Below are 16,201 nucleotides of genomic sequence, written 5' to 3' on the forward strand. Positions count from 1 at the left end.
TTTTGAATATGCTATCTAGGTTGGTCATAACTTTCCTTCCAAAGCGTAAGTGTCTTTTAATTTCATGGCTACAGTCACCATCTGTAGTGATTTTGGAGCCCAGAAAAATAAAGTCTGACACTGTTTCCCCATCTCTTTCCCATGAAGTGATGGGACTGGATGCCATGATCTTCGTTTTCTGAATGTTGAGCTTTAAGCCAACTTTTTCACTCTCCATTTTCACTTTCATCAAGAGGCTTTTTAGTTCCTCTTCACTTTCTGCCATAAAGGTGGTGTCATCTGCATATCTGAGGTTATTGATATTTCTCCCAGCAATCTTGATTCCAGCTTGTGTTTCTTCCAGTCCAGCATTTCTCATGATGTACTCTGCATATAAGTTAAATAAACAGGGTGACAATATACAGCCTTGACGAACTCCTTTTCCTATTTGGAACCAGTCTGTTGTTCCATGTCCAGTTCTAACTGTTGCTTCCTGACCTGCATACAGATTTCCCAAGAGGCAGATCAGGTAGTCTGGTATTCCCATCTCTTGAAGAATTTTCCACAGTTTATTGTGATCCACACAGTCAAAGGCTTTGGCATAGTCAATAAAGCAGAAATAGATGTTTTTCTGGAACTCTCTTGCTTTTTCTATGATCCAGCTGATGTTGGCAATTTGATCTCTGGTTCCTCTGCCTTTTCTAAAACCAGCTTGAACATCAGGAAGTTCACGGTTCACATGTTGCTGAAGCCTGGCTTGTAGAATTTTGAACATTGCTTTACTATAGTGCTATTGAATGAACTCTAATACGTCTACTGGAATAGAGGAGGGGGTTTTGGTTAAAAAAAATAATAAAATTATTAGGAAATTGATATTAATCATTAATTGATATGATTAATCAATTAATTGATATTGATCATTAAAGGAAATCGATATTTTTAGACAAAGGAGCAAATATGGGATGATGTGACAAAAATCTACAAATATTTGAATGGCTGATGGAAAAGGAGGTAGAGATAATTTTCAAGATGGCAGCTAAGCTGGCTGTATATGCATATGTGTATATAAAATAGAAATGTCATATTTTATATTTCCATGTTCACATAACTACATACATGAAAATTAAAACAAAGGATTTAAACATAAGAATTGTTATTCTTCATGGTCCAGAAAGAGACAGAACATGGATAAGAACTTTCAAAGGAAGCCAGAGGTCAGGACTCTTGTGGAAGAATCTAGTAAAGGTGGAACACAACACAGATGATCCCTGTTCAGAGGCTGTCTATCTCTTGTGTCTCTCGTGAGAGTAGCCAGGTTAATTAACCACCTTTGACCACTTACACACATACACCAGGGGTAAAGTAACCAGCCTTGAGATGAGATAAGTGACCTTGGGAGCTTCAAGCAGACACGCAGAGCAGTTCCTGGCTGGGTGATGCAGGAGATGGTCTGGAAGTCTAGCTAATGGCACCATGAGCCCGCCCCCTCCCAGAGGAAACAGGGGGACAGTGAGCCTCAGCGGTAGCTCCCATACCTCCTCTAAGGAAGCAGAATGCCAAGCTGGAATCTCGACTGCAAAGGTGAACAGCAAATATCCTATGGAAATATACAATGTAACCACAAATTTATGTTCTAAATCTGAGGGGAGGGATAAATTGGAAGACTGGGATTGACACACACACACTACTATATATGAAATAGATTACTAATAAGGACTTACTGTATAGCACAGGGAACTCTACTCAATACTCTGCAATGGCTCTTATGGGAAAATAATATAAAAAACAGTGCATATATGTATATGTATAACAGATTCACTTTGCTGTACACTTTAAACTAATACAACATTGTAAATTAACTATATTCTAACAAGAATTAAAGGTTAAATAAAATAAACCTCCTATGTTTAAGCCAAAAAAAAAAAAGCCTACAGCATAAAAAAAGAGACAGTAAATTCAATAAACAGATCTTATGCTCAAAGGAGTAGAGTTAATAAAACAATAGAACTGGGTGTGTGGAACAGAATTGATATGTTCTTTCTTATTTCTGAGAGGAAAAAGCTAGGGATAATAAAGGAAAGTAGCAGGAAGTTAGACTGCAGCACAGGGTGAAGTAAGTGATTATCAAATAGTTATTATGATAGTTATGATCAATCAACATGGGACTTCAATTGACAAACTTTTGTCATGCTTTTTAAAACTCAGTAAAAGGCATACAACAGTGCATTACCAAAACGGAACAGTTTAACAACAATAATAATATCTGTATCTATTTATCCATCTCTATATATTTAGCTAGCTGAAATTTGCTGGCCTAGATACCAGGGAAACTATCATAATTAGACCTGGTGAATAGTAGCTCTGCAACAAGAATCAAATGTATGTAAGCACCATCAATGTAAATATATGTTCATCTAATTTACCAGCAAAATGACAGGCATGGTGTTCACTGGATTTTCATTCTAGTAGGAAAGTTAGCTAATAAGTAAATATATAACATATGCAAGCAGTGATGCTTTCCAGGAAGAAGAATGCAGATCAGTCAGGGATAGAGAACACCCTGTGATCAGTTTGATTGGTTCGGGAGGTAAGGGACTACTTTAGACAAGGAGACACTTGAGCAAAGACCTGAGTGAAGTGAATCGCCTATCACTGTGCAGCCAGAATCTATAGGCTAAACAGCATTTCTTATCTTAAGGCTTCAGTGTGTCTGGAGCTTGGGTGTGGCTGAGCTGGCCCCAGGGTCTGGCCCAGTGTCTGCTTCCAAAGCTGGACATGATGATAGGATTCTCTTCAGTCTCAGGAGGTTGTTGGCAGGACTCAGTTCCTCCCAGCCTGTTGGACAGAAGGTCTCAGGTCCTGACTGGCTGCCGGTCAAGCAGCCACCCTCAGCTCTTTGTCACAGAGGCCTCTCCGCAGGAGAGCAACTCACAAATGCCAACTTGCTTTGTGAGAGCAAGTGGGAAGTGCCAGAGAGAGTGAGTGAGCAACCTTCTGTGTATCCATCACAGTCTTTCACAGCCTAACCTGTGGGTGACATCCCATCACTGTTGCTCTTCTTTATGTGCTTAGCTGCTCAGTCGTGTCCGACTCTTTGCGACCCAATGGACCATAGCCCACCAGACTCCTCTGTCCATGGAGTTCTCCAGGCAAGAATACTGGAGTGGGTAGCCATTCCTTTCTCCAGGAGATCTTCTCGACCCAGAGATTGAACCTGGGTCTCCTGAATTGCACAGATTCTTTACCATCTAAGCCACCTGGGAAGCCCCTTTGCTCTCCTTTATAGCGGGTTTATTTTGGCCTGTTTTTTAGGGGTCCTCTAGCCCTGGGCCTCAGACTGATAGTGATCCGTGGCCTGTTAGAAACCAGGCTGCATAGCAGGAGACGAGTGGCAGGTGAGAGAAGAAAGCATCATCTATATTTACAGCCACTCCCCATCACTGGTATTATTGCCTACGCTCCATCTCCTGTCAAATCAGCACAGCAATAGATTCTCATAGGAGGGGGAACCCTACTGGGAACTGTTCATGTGAGGGATTTAGGTTGTGTGCTCCTTATGGGAATCAACCCCCAACCCGGTGCCCATGGAAAAACCATCTTCCACAAAACCAGTCCCTGGTGCCAAAAAAGGTTGGGGAATCACTGCTTTAGAAGCAAGTCACTAGGTCCAGCTCACACACAGGGGAGAATGTCACAGACATGAACCCCAGGAGGCAGGTCCCTGGCAACCAGTCAGAACGCCACCCACCACAGGAGGGCGCTGTCCACAGATTTGGGGGAAGAGCTCTGAAGATGTGGAGAATAGCAGATGCAAAGAACAGGATGTGTTTGATGGATAGAGAAAGGCTGGAAAGGAAGAGGAGGAGGGGGTGGAGCTTATAGGGTAGGCAGGGCTCAGATCCTAGGTCATATGGCACTTTTCAGGTCTTAGTAGTTCGGTTTTGAATATGAGTGTGAAGAAAATTCCTTGGAGGGATTTGAGTTAAAGAGATTGGAAAAAATCCTTCCTTTTATGAGATCACGGGGATAGCAAATTGTAAATCCATTCTACTTGTTTGTTTGTTATCATTTATTCTTAATGACCTTTCTAAGGTGAAGCTGGCAATTCCATGTCTACAAATACTTCATATTAAAAAAATTATGTTACTTTATTGATTCTTAACACCCTGAATCTGACAGGCTAGTTGTCTATAACGAGATGATTTGTAATTGGGTATTTTAGTATTTGCGCTTCCCTGTGTTTCAAGGGGAAAGAGGATTAGCTGATTTATTATTCATAATTATGATGATTTCATTATTCTTCTTTGTAATCAATTGAACTTGTCCCACTTCAACCACAGGCAAAGTCAGGAAAACAAGGAGCTGGGTTGGGAAGCAATATGGTGAACCTGATTCTGTGTGTGGGGAGCCACAGGGGAGGTTCTCCTAGAGGTAGTCAGGAAGTGCAGGGTCTAACTCCTCCTGGAGAGCACATTTAAATTGCTGATTCCTTCTTCCTAGTTATCTGGGTCAGTTAATCCCAGCACAGAGCTGCCAGCAGAACTCTTGCCTGGCTAAGCTTCTCTGCGTTGAATTCTCCCATAAGTTACCTTGCCCAGTGATGTCAGAAGGCATGCATGCCCACCAACCCTCCCCTAGCGCAAGATGCTGTGTGTGCTCTTTGCTCAGGAAACATCTGCTTGATCCAGCGGGTCACTTGCTGTTTCATAAATTAGTGTCCAGAATCAGATGGGAAGACAGAACTTCAGCAATTACTCAACCCCACCAGCAAGTTACAAACTAAAATGAGAAGAGAGGAAACAGGCTCCCTCGGCCTCCCTCTCCAGAGACCCAGTACCTTGTCTGCACAATCACGTTTCCCAGCTTGTGATAGAAAAGGAATGCTGTTTACAAGAGCCTGATTGCTGGAAGGGAGAAGAGCCAAGCAGCATGGTGGAAGGGGAGCTCCTACTTGCATGCTTTCAGCAATCCAGCAATTATTCAATACTGGCCTGAAATCAGCCTCCTAATGAAGAGTGTTATTCACTGTCCTTGGAAAATGAAACTCCACATTCATTGGTAAGCAGAATCCATGACCCCTTGGGAACAGACCCAGCCCCTCCGAAGCTGTTTAACACAGAACAAAAGTTGTTGTATGTCCTTTACTGAGCTCTAAGCATTATTTTTATTCTGCTTGGTTTCTGTTGGTTTTCTTCTCAGTTTATGAACCACTAGCAACAGCAGCAGGGGCTTTCTTGGTGGCTTAGCTAGTAAAGAACCCGCCTGCCAGTGCAGGAGACGCAGGTTTGATTCCTGGTCCAGAAGAGTCCCTGGAGAAGGAAATGCCCACCCACTCCAGTATTCTTGCCTGGAAAATGCCACCCTCAGAGGAGCCTGGCAGGTGACAGTCCATGTGGTTGCAAAGAGTCAGACATGACTGAGCACTCACTCATACATATACATATGAACCACTAGAGAGGAATTGAGTAAAATAGACAGGAAACAATGGGTATGGGAACTGCCTCCCACCCCCACCAACCTCTATATCTGTCCCTGAGGCAAGCAGGTCAACTTCCAGCACCCTGGCTGTAAATTAAAAGCGCTTTCCTTCTTGAACTGCTTTGCCTCCTGCCTCTCTCACCTCCCCTAGTTATACCAAAAATAACTTTCTAGTGTTTTAACTTCTAGACAGTCATCATACATTCACCAAAGGTGTTTGAACAGATGAAGAAGCAAAGAAAAAAAGTTGTTTAATTTTTAATAATAATAAGCAAAAAATAACTAAGGCACAAAACAATTATAGTTGTTAAAAATTCATTTCTAAAAGCTCACTCTTTTGTTAAGAAATAAATGGAACACAAGATAAAGTGTAAATTTTTATATCAATCTTTCTGCCACAGGCTCAGATTGAGATCCTGGAGCTTTAGGGTTGCTGTGTCATAATTGATTCATTCACTCCTTCAGCAGATAGTTTAAATGCTGTGTGTCTTCTCTATATTGAGTGCATAGCGGGGAACAAGACAAAGGTCCCCGCCTTCTTGGAGTCTTTATACCTATTGATGTATTAGGATGAAATGATCTAAAATGTGTGACGTGCTCAGACTGTACCTGCCATTTAGAAAGTGGTCAGTAAATATTCACTATTATTCATTATTACCCACCTCTGTGCTTTAGACTCAAGCCATTCCTTTTATCTCCCCAAATTTCAATGGAAATCTTCTTCACATTTGGTCAAATTTCTGTCCAAATTCAATTTTATCACAAGGGATTGGCTCACACACACAATTATGAAGATTGAAAAGTCCCCAAAATATTTGGAAACTATTTGCTTCAGTCATGTCTGACTCTCTGCAACCCCATGGACAGCAGCCCACCAGGCTCCCCTGTTCCTGGGATTCTCCAGGCAATAACACTGGAGTGGGTTGCCATTTCCTTCTCCAATGCATGAAAGTGAAAAATGAAAGTGAAGTCACTCAGTCGTGTCCAACTCCCAGCAACCCCATGGACTGCAGCCCACCAGGCTCCTCTGTCCATGGGATTTTCCAGGCAAGAGTACTGGAGTGGGCTGCCATTGCCTTCTCCGATTTTTTTTTTTTTTTAAGTAGACATAGCATGAAATATAACTGTTGTGAAACTTTTAGTTATATACTTTTACCTGCTTTACATCTACTTGATTTCCTTCTTCTTAACACTTACGTTTAGATCACTCATGAAAATTTCACAAGGTACTAAACAGCTAACCGTCAGCTTATTATCTTTCTTGGCTGTGCTGTGTCTCGGTTGCTACTTGCGGGCTTTCTCTATTTGTGACGAGTGGGAGCTACTCTTTGCTGCAGCTCACAGCTTCTAACTGTGGTAGCTTCTCTTGTTGCAGAGCTCCCAGCCCTAGAGCATGGGGACCTCAGGAGCTGTGGCTCAATAGTTGTGACTCACAGGCTTAGTTGCTCCGTGGCATGTGGAACCCTCCCGGGCCAGGGATTAAACCCATGTCCCCTGCATTGGCAGGTGGATTCTTAAGCACTGAACCACCAGGGAAGTCCAGCTTGTCATCTTCCTTGCTACAAATTCTGTAATAGAGACAACATAAACTTATTTGACTTTTAGCAAACATGGGTAGAATAAAATGCTGAAAATGCTAAAGATACACCTGTTTTAATTAAACTGACTAAACTAAAACTAGCTTTTCTTCTTTGACAAGTGTGCACAAACCTTTATGGTGAATCTTGCTTTTCTTTTAGTGATAGAGCACAATGCCGCACATCATGACTTACGCAAAGCCATATTCCTTTATGTGTACTTTTCGAAATGATCCTCCATTGAAAGGGGAATCTCAGGGATTCAGAAAACTTTGGAGTTGTTTTTGGTCCAACCCTCATGAGAACTTAGGTATAATGACTGCCTTGAATGATGTAGGATATCAGAGATGGTGGTACAGCTGCCTATCAAAAATGAGGGCATTTTACTCAAAATTTTTAGTCTGAAGGTGTTGACTAAAAAAAAAATGCACAGCATGAGAATTGTGAGTTAAGCTCATTTGGGGGCAAAATAGGGACTAGAGCCCTGAAGAAAGTTTCTCAGATCGCTTTGAGGAACTGCTCTGAAGAGGTAGGGGCTGAGGGCAGTGTATACGTGATTTTAGTGAAGTGGATACACACTGTCAGGCCCACATTTTGGCAGAAGGCTTCTGCCAGTCACATGAAGTTTGCTACTAGTTATGAGGGGCAGATGTCTCTGCTCCTTAATGATTTTAGTGACTTTCTAGATAGGAGAAGAAGCAAGAAGTTGGGCTCATAAAATCATCCCTTGAAAATATCTACCTGAAGAGGTGCCTCTTCTACTAGAACTTCCCAGAGAAGAGAGTGCCTTATTCCTGATCTTTGCCCTGAATTTCTTTCAGGGTATGTCAAATATCCGTGACTGCAGTGGCTAGTGGTATCATACTCATAGTGACAGATTGCAAGTGCCAATTTTCAGTGTGCAGTGCGCTATCATGGTCATAAATTGGACCATGGACTGGGAGGCATTTCATGATTATTTTGTGCCAGAGTGCTAGGATCGCTTGCTCCTAGGTCAGGCTAAGATTTCGTTGATGGGCCACTTGGTGTGCTGTTACTGGACTAAGCCCCATAAGAGCCAAAAGTCCCTGGACCATCTGCCTGACTAGTATGTTGTGGTCCAGGAAATGATTCCTTCTTGTTGCTACTTCCCATATCCAAATTTACACTTATTACCACCATTGATTTTATATAGAAATAAATGTCTGGTCAACTGCTTCAGGTCAATTAGTCATTAATTCATGAGAGACTCAGTCACACATTTGGTGAGACATGAAACAGCAATCTTATGAAATAGGCAAAATATAAGTAATATAGTTAGTAGTACTTGTAAGGTTGTAAGTAAGAATTCAAGACAAGAACTTTCATTAGGCGCCACCCAGTGTATCCCCAGGGTATCTGATGTAGTGTATTCTTTTTTTTTTTTTCTTTTTTTTTTAAAGTTCCATAGGTTTCTTTATTTAGTCAGTTAGAAAGGTTTATTTCCAAATATTAGTATTTATTATTTCATATCCCCGTATATTTCCTTATATATATTTTTTGTACTTTCGATATCAGTTTGATGTAGTGTATTCTATACTGATCCTTTCCTTTAAAGGAAATGATATACTGGAACTGTTCATAAGGCCAGTCACAGTTCTTCATGTTATTTGGCTGGTTACACTTAGTATTTACTTGCACTTTTCCCAACATAAGGGAAGGGGTCTTTAATGTTCATAGCAATGGTCAGAGTAGCTATGATTGATTGGCCAAGTGAGGGAGTCCCTTCTTTTAGTATCAATAGTGGCCCAAACAGAGTTATAACTTCTTCTTTCCAGAATAATTTCCTAAGGTCATTCAGTTAGAGCCTTGAATGGAGAAATCCACCATGGTAATCCAGAAGTACTGGAAATAGGTGATTGAGTATAAACTCAACAATTCAATTAACTTTATCTGTACATATCATGAAATATGTTTATTTCATAAGCAAGTGTGAGCAATTATCAAAGTAATTGGCGTACAAGCTTGCTTTGGAATCTTGGATCAGCTGTCTACTTTTTCTTACCATCCTGGTCTGATACTTTCTCCTCTGTGTAAGCATTGTTTTAAGGTGATTTTGAAGTCAGCAGTCCTGTGTATAGCTCAGTTAATTTCAGGGACCCTCTCTAAGTGGAAATAGTAATCCAAGCATCAATTTCCTTTAGGTTCACTGTCCATGAGTACCTGATGAGAGTCCTTCCATTTAGGTTGAAGATAGTCCTTTAAATGATGTCTTTCCCAGAATGTATAATCCCCTGGTTGCAGGTTGGGACCTCTGATCTTCATCCAAAGACAGACTAATGAGAAAACTTCAGAAACAAACTAGACTATCCTTTTAATAATTCAACTAAAATTTACAACAATGTAATAGCTAAGAGCTATCTGGGAAGTGACTCAGTAAATAAAGACCTCAGCGAACAAACTTGAATTTACTCTCCACAGAAATATAATCTTTTTCTCTCTAAAATTACCCTTATTTCTACCAAGTATAGCCAAGTAATACTTATTTGTTTACAAATTAATTCTGGTTTCAATAAACTTGGTCTGGTGATTTATACAAGTGTAACTATACAGGCTCTTTTGAAATTGGCTTTGCTGAAAGGAAAAGGCTTTGCTATAAGGAACTTCAGGTTGAATTATCAAAAGGCCTCTTACTGCCAGGAAAGCCACATCAAAGGCTTGTGACAAATTTGACCTGAGTTAACAACAGATATGAGTAAATTCCTACCTTTTAAAGACAAAACACTTTGAAATTCCTCCACCTGTTAGGAAATGGCTTTCCTAATTTGCTTGATTTTTAAAGTTGCTGGGAACCTAAGAGTTTCCCATCTCTGGAAAGATCAAGCAGAGAGAAAAGATAAATATTTCAATTCTGCTTATAAGGTATAATTAACAAGTTTCTCTAACTCATAATTATCTGAAGGGAAGAGTGTCTTTCATCTGGAAAAGAAAAATGTTAGTAATACTTTAAATAGAAACCATAAATTTATAACCTTATTCCCCAGTTCACATAGACCTATATAAATAGTCCTTTTGTTAACAGTTTTATGAAGCCATCAGGTTTTCTAATAGAATTGTTTAATTTCAACCCAGATCACCAGTATGGATCTGAAAGTTATCAGAATCTTGTACTTGTCCAAAAATCTTTGCTAAGAATATTCTTGAAGAGGACCCATTTTTGCAAAGGTGTCAGAATAAAACAGTAACTGTCTATGAATGACAAAATACAAGAAGTCACAGTTAAAGTCCTGCTTACAATGAAACTGAAAAAGAAATTTGTTTACTCCTGTGGCATAAAACATTTTAAAAATGACTAAAATTATGACTGATAATATTTTGTCAGGACACACCAGATTCTTAGAGATTCCATATAATTTCTAGACTAATGACATTTACTCATACAGTATAACCTAAGAAGATTTATTACTTATTTGACAATACTTCCCTTGTAATTTAACATACCAAATAAACCTACTTAATTTATATTTCTTTAGAATGTTGCAGTGCTCCTTTGAAGCATCCAAAACTTCGCTAGAGGTCAAAGGAACTACACTAGAATTTGATTTGGGAAATTTGTCATCAAAATATGGAAAAGTTTCAAAGTACTTGGTCAAACAAGATCATAGGTCACTGTGAATCAATGTTTACTCACTTAAGCAAAAGGACAACCAAAGATTTCAAAGGCAAAATAAGAAAGTTATAACAGACTCCTGGTTAAAAGTAAAATGAACTTTACAATCTGCTATGAAAAACAGGTCAATATTTTAAGAAAGCTGTCCTCTTCACAGAAAAAAAAGCAAATTCTGGTTTTGCACCAGCTTACTTTTTAAACGTACTCAATTAAATTATTCTAAACAGCCAGTTTTTACCATGCACAAAACTTTTTATTCAAGGTTCCTTTACCACAAACCTTCCATCACTTTCTGTATCTGTATTAGTTTGTCATCAATTTTTTTTCCCATCAAGAAACAATCAACTCTAAAACAAAATTACTTCATTTTCCTTTAACAAAATGCAATTCCATTTGTCATACCTTCCTTTATTGAAAACACATATCCTACTTTGCTACTGTATACTGAAATGTTTTTCTTACTGCTTCTAGTAGCTTTAATTATATATTTAAATTCAACCCTTAAAAATCTTAATTTCTAGTGAAAACTAAGAAATAAGCAATTATGAACTTTTATGTTAGCATTCTGTAGATTGGCAAACATAAACACCAATAGTATTTTCTAAAAACATGTGCTTTCTTATAGAAAATATCTCAGTTTGACACCAAACTTATTTATTAATCATCCTAAATACCTTTAGTTTCTTTGTAAAATGAAGTCAATGTTCAGTAATTAATGTTTTAGTATATTGTTTTATTTGGAATGACCTAATCAATAAACTTTCATCATTTAATTTATCACAACTCTTCAAGTTACCAAAATCTAGAGAGACTTTTTAATTTTTTTTTCTAATTTAAATATAATTGATTTACATTGTTGTGCTAGTTTCAGGGAAACAGTAAAGTGATTTGTTTTCTTGCATTATAGGTTATTAATAGTAATTGAGCATAGTTCTCTCTGCTATACATTAGGTCCTTATAGGTTTGAGAGATTATTTTTAAGTAGATATTCCTAATATATAATTATTCCTAAGGAGTTCACCCAAAAGCTCTTATCTCATTTACTTATTAAAATATCATTATACTGTTTGGCTGAAAGTTTAGTTTCAGGTACAAAGGATTTGTTAACAAAAAAAAGCACTCATTACACACAAACAATTTCAATATTTAATAGAGGATTAATTTAATTTCAATATACAATCATTACAAGAAAAGAGAAACAATAGAGAAGAGTAATGGCACATACATCACCAAATTGGGCTGACCAACATCTGGACTTAAACAGTATCCTGGTAAGTCGCTTGTTAACAGCAATCTAGAGTCCAATTGGGAAAAGGTCCTGGGCAGGGTGTCCACTCCATGGGTGAGTCTTCAGATTGTAGTTTCAGGGACTCCCCCTTGTCATTCCAGGCCACAAACTGATATCATCATTTTGGGCACAAAAATGCAGCTCTGGGTTTTACTTTAGTCTTTTTACAATGCTATTTGTTTCAGCTTATGAGTCATAGGCTTATGTTAGGCCCTGAGCAGTTGGCCAGACTTCCAGGGCTCAAGAATTCCAAGACCCACTCCCTCTCTTATCTAAAGTGCTGCCTGATTTGCTGTGCTTTCAGGCAAGCATGGAATCCAAGCAGTGCCCAGGCAGGTGGGTAGCCAGGTCAGAGACCTCCTCTCCTGCTACTGAAGCCTGAACAAGACTTCCTCCATTTTAGTGTCCCTAACACATACAAAGTTATTTTTCTCAATGAAAAATTTACAACAGATATGATAAAACCTTACTTCACTTCTATCAAACCTAGGTACAATTGCCTGAATTTAGAAAAACATAGGGGTTAGTCTATGTTTCTGAGAGTATACTTGATCTGTATAATGCTTGTTCATCTTTAAGCCAATTAGATAGAATTTTAAAAAAATAATTTTGGAAATACCATTCAGAGACACAAACACATCACCATCTATAGCATCCATATACAGAAATACAAAAACATACAAGCAGAGCTCTTCTAAGTTTAATTTAAAACTTTTAGACATAAGAAAGATATAATATGAAACTCACTAGTTTATTAAAAAAAAAAAACAGGTCCAGTGTATTTCTGGAAGATGAAATAAATTAAGTTTACCTGATCAGATAGTATTTTACTAGTATTTGTAAAAGAGACTTTTAAGATTTTTGATAGTTCTTATTTTTAAAATAAACTTTTCTTTTTTTTTCTCTTCTGATAACAATTCCCTTGCTTCCTAGAGGAGACTCTGTAAATACCTACATCTCAAAGGCACAAAGAATGGAAGTTGCACCACAGACTTTTGTTCCTTAAGTCCAGAACATTGACAATATATGCAAGATTTTTTACATTAAAGGGTACATTTGGGGATTGGTGGAAAGGATAAGCAGGCTTTGAATTATTTCCAGAGCATTTCTGTTGTTAAAAAGGCTTGATCTGTAAGACAGTTACTACAAGTTCTGCTGCTGCTGCTTAGTCACTTTATTCGTGTCTGACTCTCTGTGACCCCATGGACTACATTCTGCCAGGTTCCCCTGTCCATGGGGTTCTCCCGGCAAGAATACTGGGGTTCAGTTTCTCAGGTGGCAATCTGAATGATATGGAGGCCATCTCAGCCATCCAACAATGTTATCCTCAATTCCCTTCTTTACATCAGGAGAAGATCTTCAACTAAGCTGAAGATCAAAAGGTCTTATGTTCCAGATTTAGAGCTATGTGTCTGTGGAGTGCATAGGTAAATTCTTCCACAAAGGCTTCAGAATGTTTCTTTCCCTCTGGTGATATAGTTTCACTTCAGCTTAGAAGAAAAGGCCTTAAAAAAGTTCCCATCTGGTTCTGAACATCAACTTCCACATTTGGCCAATCTCTAATCAGAGGGCTACTCAAAAAAAAAAAAAAATCCTTTGAATATCCCGTCAGGATTCAACTGGACAAACAGTACATGGATATTTCTAGCAGTAAGTATTCAACAACTCCATGGGGGCAAAAGCTATCCCCAAAGAATGCAAAAGACATTATCCTCCCAAGATCCAGAGCTACTCCCAAACATAACCAAAAGAAAAGAAAAAGGCTCAGACAATCCCCGTGAAAGCTGACAGCAGGGACAGGACCCTACCACACATAAGAGTGCAACCCACACTTCCTTCCAGCTAAAATGCTTAGGTCTCAAACTGGTTGTGGCCACGCCAAGTTCTCAGGGCAAAAGAGACAGGAATGCAATGGCTGTGCTTGAGAAAGAAGGGATCTACAGCCACCAGGTACTCAAAAGCAAATTCACAATGCAAAGATCTATTTCTTAAGAATGTTTTCAGCCTGCCAATCCAAATTCATAAAGGAAGGGAGAAAGTGAAATTTTACTTCCTCTATTAGCCAGGCACCACAGATGGAGATAATGATGAGAGAACCGACTTTGGTAAGAATTCTTACCTTTGCTGGCTTCTGGCAGTTTTTCTAGGATCCTGTCTGCAAGCTCTGGAGTGACCAGTGTGATCCAGTAGGTCCCATCCTGGTCATCTAAACTTTTACAGGAGGAAAAGTCATTTTCCCTCTATCTTTGTGATGAGTTCTTGGCTGAGATCCCCCTCCCCGTTTTCTAGATCACATCATACTTGATAAGATTATCTAGGTTACAAGTTTTCCACTGTGGCCACTGTGATTCAAGATTATCTTTGGTAAAGTTAGCCTGCTTGTCCAGCCCTAAAACAAAATTTTATTACCTGAGGCCTCATACTGTATGCAGTCCAACTTAACAGAACCAGTCTGACTCTAGATTCAGTCCAGTTTCTAAGCTTGACCCAGTCCAATCCCAGTCCCAATCCAGTTTTTTAAGTCAGACCCACTCTGACCAGTTTCTGGACAGTCAAGAAGATGTGCTCAAATAAAGTCTGAAATCTCTTGGAAAAGCTGCAGAAGTAGAATCTGAGAGGGACTTACTCACCAACTCCAGAGACAGCAAGAAAGCAGAGTTCAAGGGCTCAACAGGTATCCAAGTCTAGTTGCTTTTGCTTCTGGGGGCCTTTAGGAGGGGGGTCTCCTTCAGTTCCCTCTTCTCACACCAGAAAGGTTAAAAGATAAAGTGAGGAATATTAAAATTTTTAGGAACTTGTTTAAGCAAAAATCAGTTCAATTGGGTAGCATGCCTCCCAGGAGATAGAAAGGAGCACCAAGCGGAAGTACAAAATAAAGAGACTTTTGTGGGCAGAAGGGAGCAGAAATGAGGTTCTATTAGGAAAACAGCATGCTTGTTATGGCAAGGCTGTTTTCCTTTAGGGGAGGGGTCTATCAGGCAGATTAACCAGCACTGATAAGGCAATTCCTGGTGGACTGGTTTGAGATTCTATTTCTGGGAGAGCCAAGCTGTAATGATTGTCCTGGATTGGGATGCGGGGCTTTGCATGAGGCTCCATTTGAGGCCTGCTGTCTTGTTTTTCCAGAGAAGGCAATGACACCCCACTCCAGTACTCCTGCCTGGAAAATCCCATGGATGGAGGAGCCTGGTAGGCTGCCGTCCATGGGGTCGCTGAGGGTCGGACACGACTTGAGCGACTTCCCTTTCACTTTTCACTTTCATGCATTGGAGAAGGAAATGGCAACCCACTCCAATGTTCTTGCCTGGAGAATCCCAGGGACAGGGGAGCCTAGTGGGCTGTCGTCTATGGGGTCACACAGAGTTGGACACGACTGAAGTGACTTAGCAGCAGCAGCAGCAGTCTTGTTTTTCAAAGCAGTTAGCCACAGAATCCTAGAATAGTACATGTTTTCCTTCCATATGGTGGCGATCACATCCTCTTATTATCATAAACTGTGTGTATCCATGTCTGTAGTCTGCTAATTCCCTTTATGAACTCCACTGCCTAGCATTGAACCTGGCACGCCAGCTGCAGAACTTGCAAACACACTCACATAACATGCTGCCTGGTTGCTATTCCATTATAGATCTGATGAATGGAGAGTATTATATGTGTCCAAGTAGACACAGAAATATACAAATAGATTAGCAATATAAACAGTTTGTTGACATCTTCCCATTTTGTTGGTTCTAAACTCTGAGAACCTAAACCTATTCTGTTTCTATATTCTCAAGGAAAAAAAGAAATCCTCCTTGTAGTTGGGGAGCTGTATAGAAAATTAAGCTTTGGGGAAAGTTTAACAAGCTGGTCTGCTTATTTTTTGCATGACTTCCTTTTTTCTCTAGCTCTTCTGGCTCCTGCACTGACTCTGCTCTGACAGCATGCATGACACACACTAGAAGGCATGTTGATAGCAGCATGGGCCAGGAGCGCCAGGGGGATGGGCATGGATGTTCCCTGCTTCCCTTTTTCTCTGGTTAAACTTCATAGGCTGATGTTCCACCTTCGACACTAGGTGTGGGTGTGGGTACTGAGTGTGCTGCCGGACAGTAACGAAGCTTCGGAATGACAAACTTCCCGCAGCTTGGAGAGCACCTCCATGATGGTGCTGCAGGGATGCTGGAGATGGTGGAGACCCGTGGGGGAGTGAGCAGCTGTTAGGATTGATTATGTCTTATCAGGTCACTGCTGAGCCTAAAATCCTTCAAA

At 39.8% G+C, this 16,201-nt stretch overlaps 1 protein-coding gene and 1 long non-coding RNA gene across 2 annotated transcripts in view; both read right to left on the bottom strand.

The window, feature by feature from the left end:
- Positions 1–16,201, bottom strand: part of LOC102412899 (phosphatidylcholine transfer protein) — a 276,982-nt gene that overhangs the window by 157,170 nt on the left and 103,611 nt on the right. The window lies entirely within an intron of this gene.
- Positions 8,453–15,194, bottom strand: LOC112583816. The gene is made up of 2 exons (XR_006549703.2): positions 14,070–15,194; positions 8,453–13,521 (listed from the first exon to the last, which is right to left on the bottom strand). It is a non-coding gene; the product is annotated as an uncharacterized LOC112583816 (long non-coding RNA).

This window comes from Bubalus bubalis, chromosome 3, assembly GCF_019923935.1.
Source record: "Bubalus bubalis isolate 160015118507 breed Murrah chromosome 3, NDDB_SH_1, whole genome shotgun sequence".
Taxonomy (NCBI): Eukaryota; Metazoa; Chordata; class Mammalia; order Artiodactyla; family Bovidae; genus Bubalus; species Bubalus bubalis.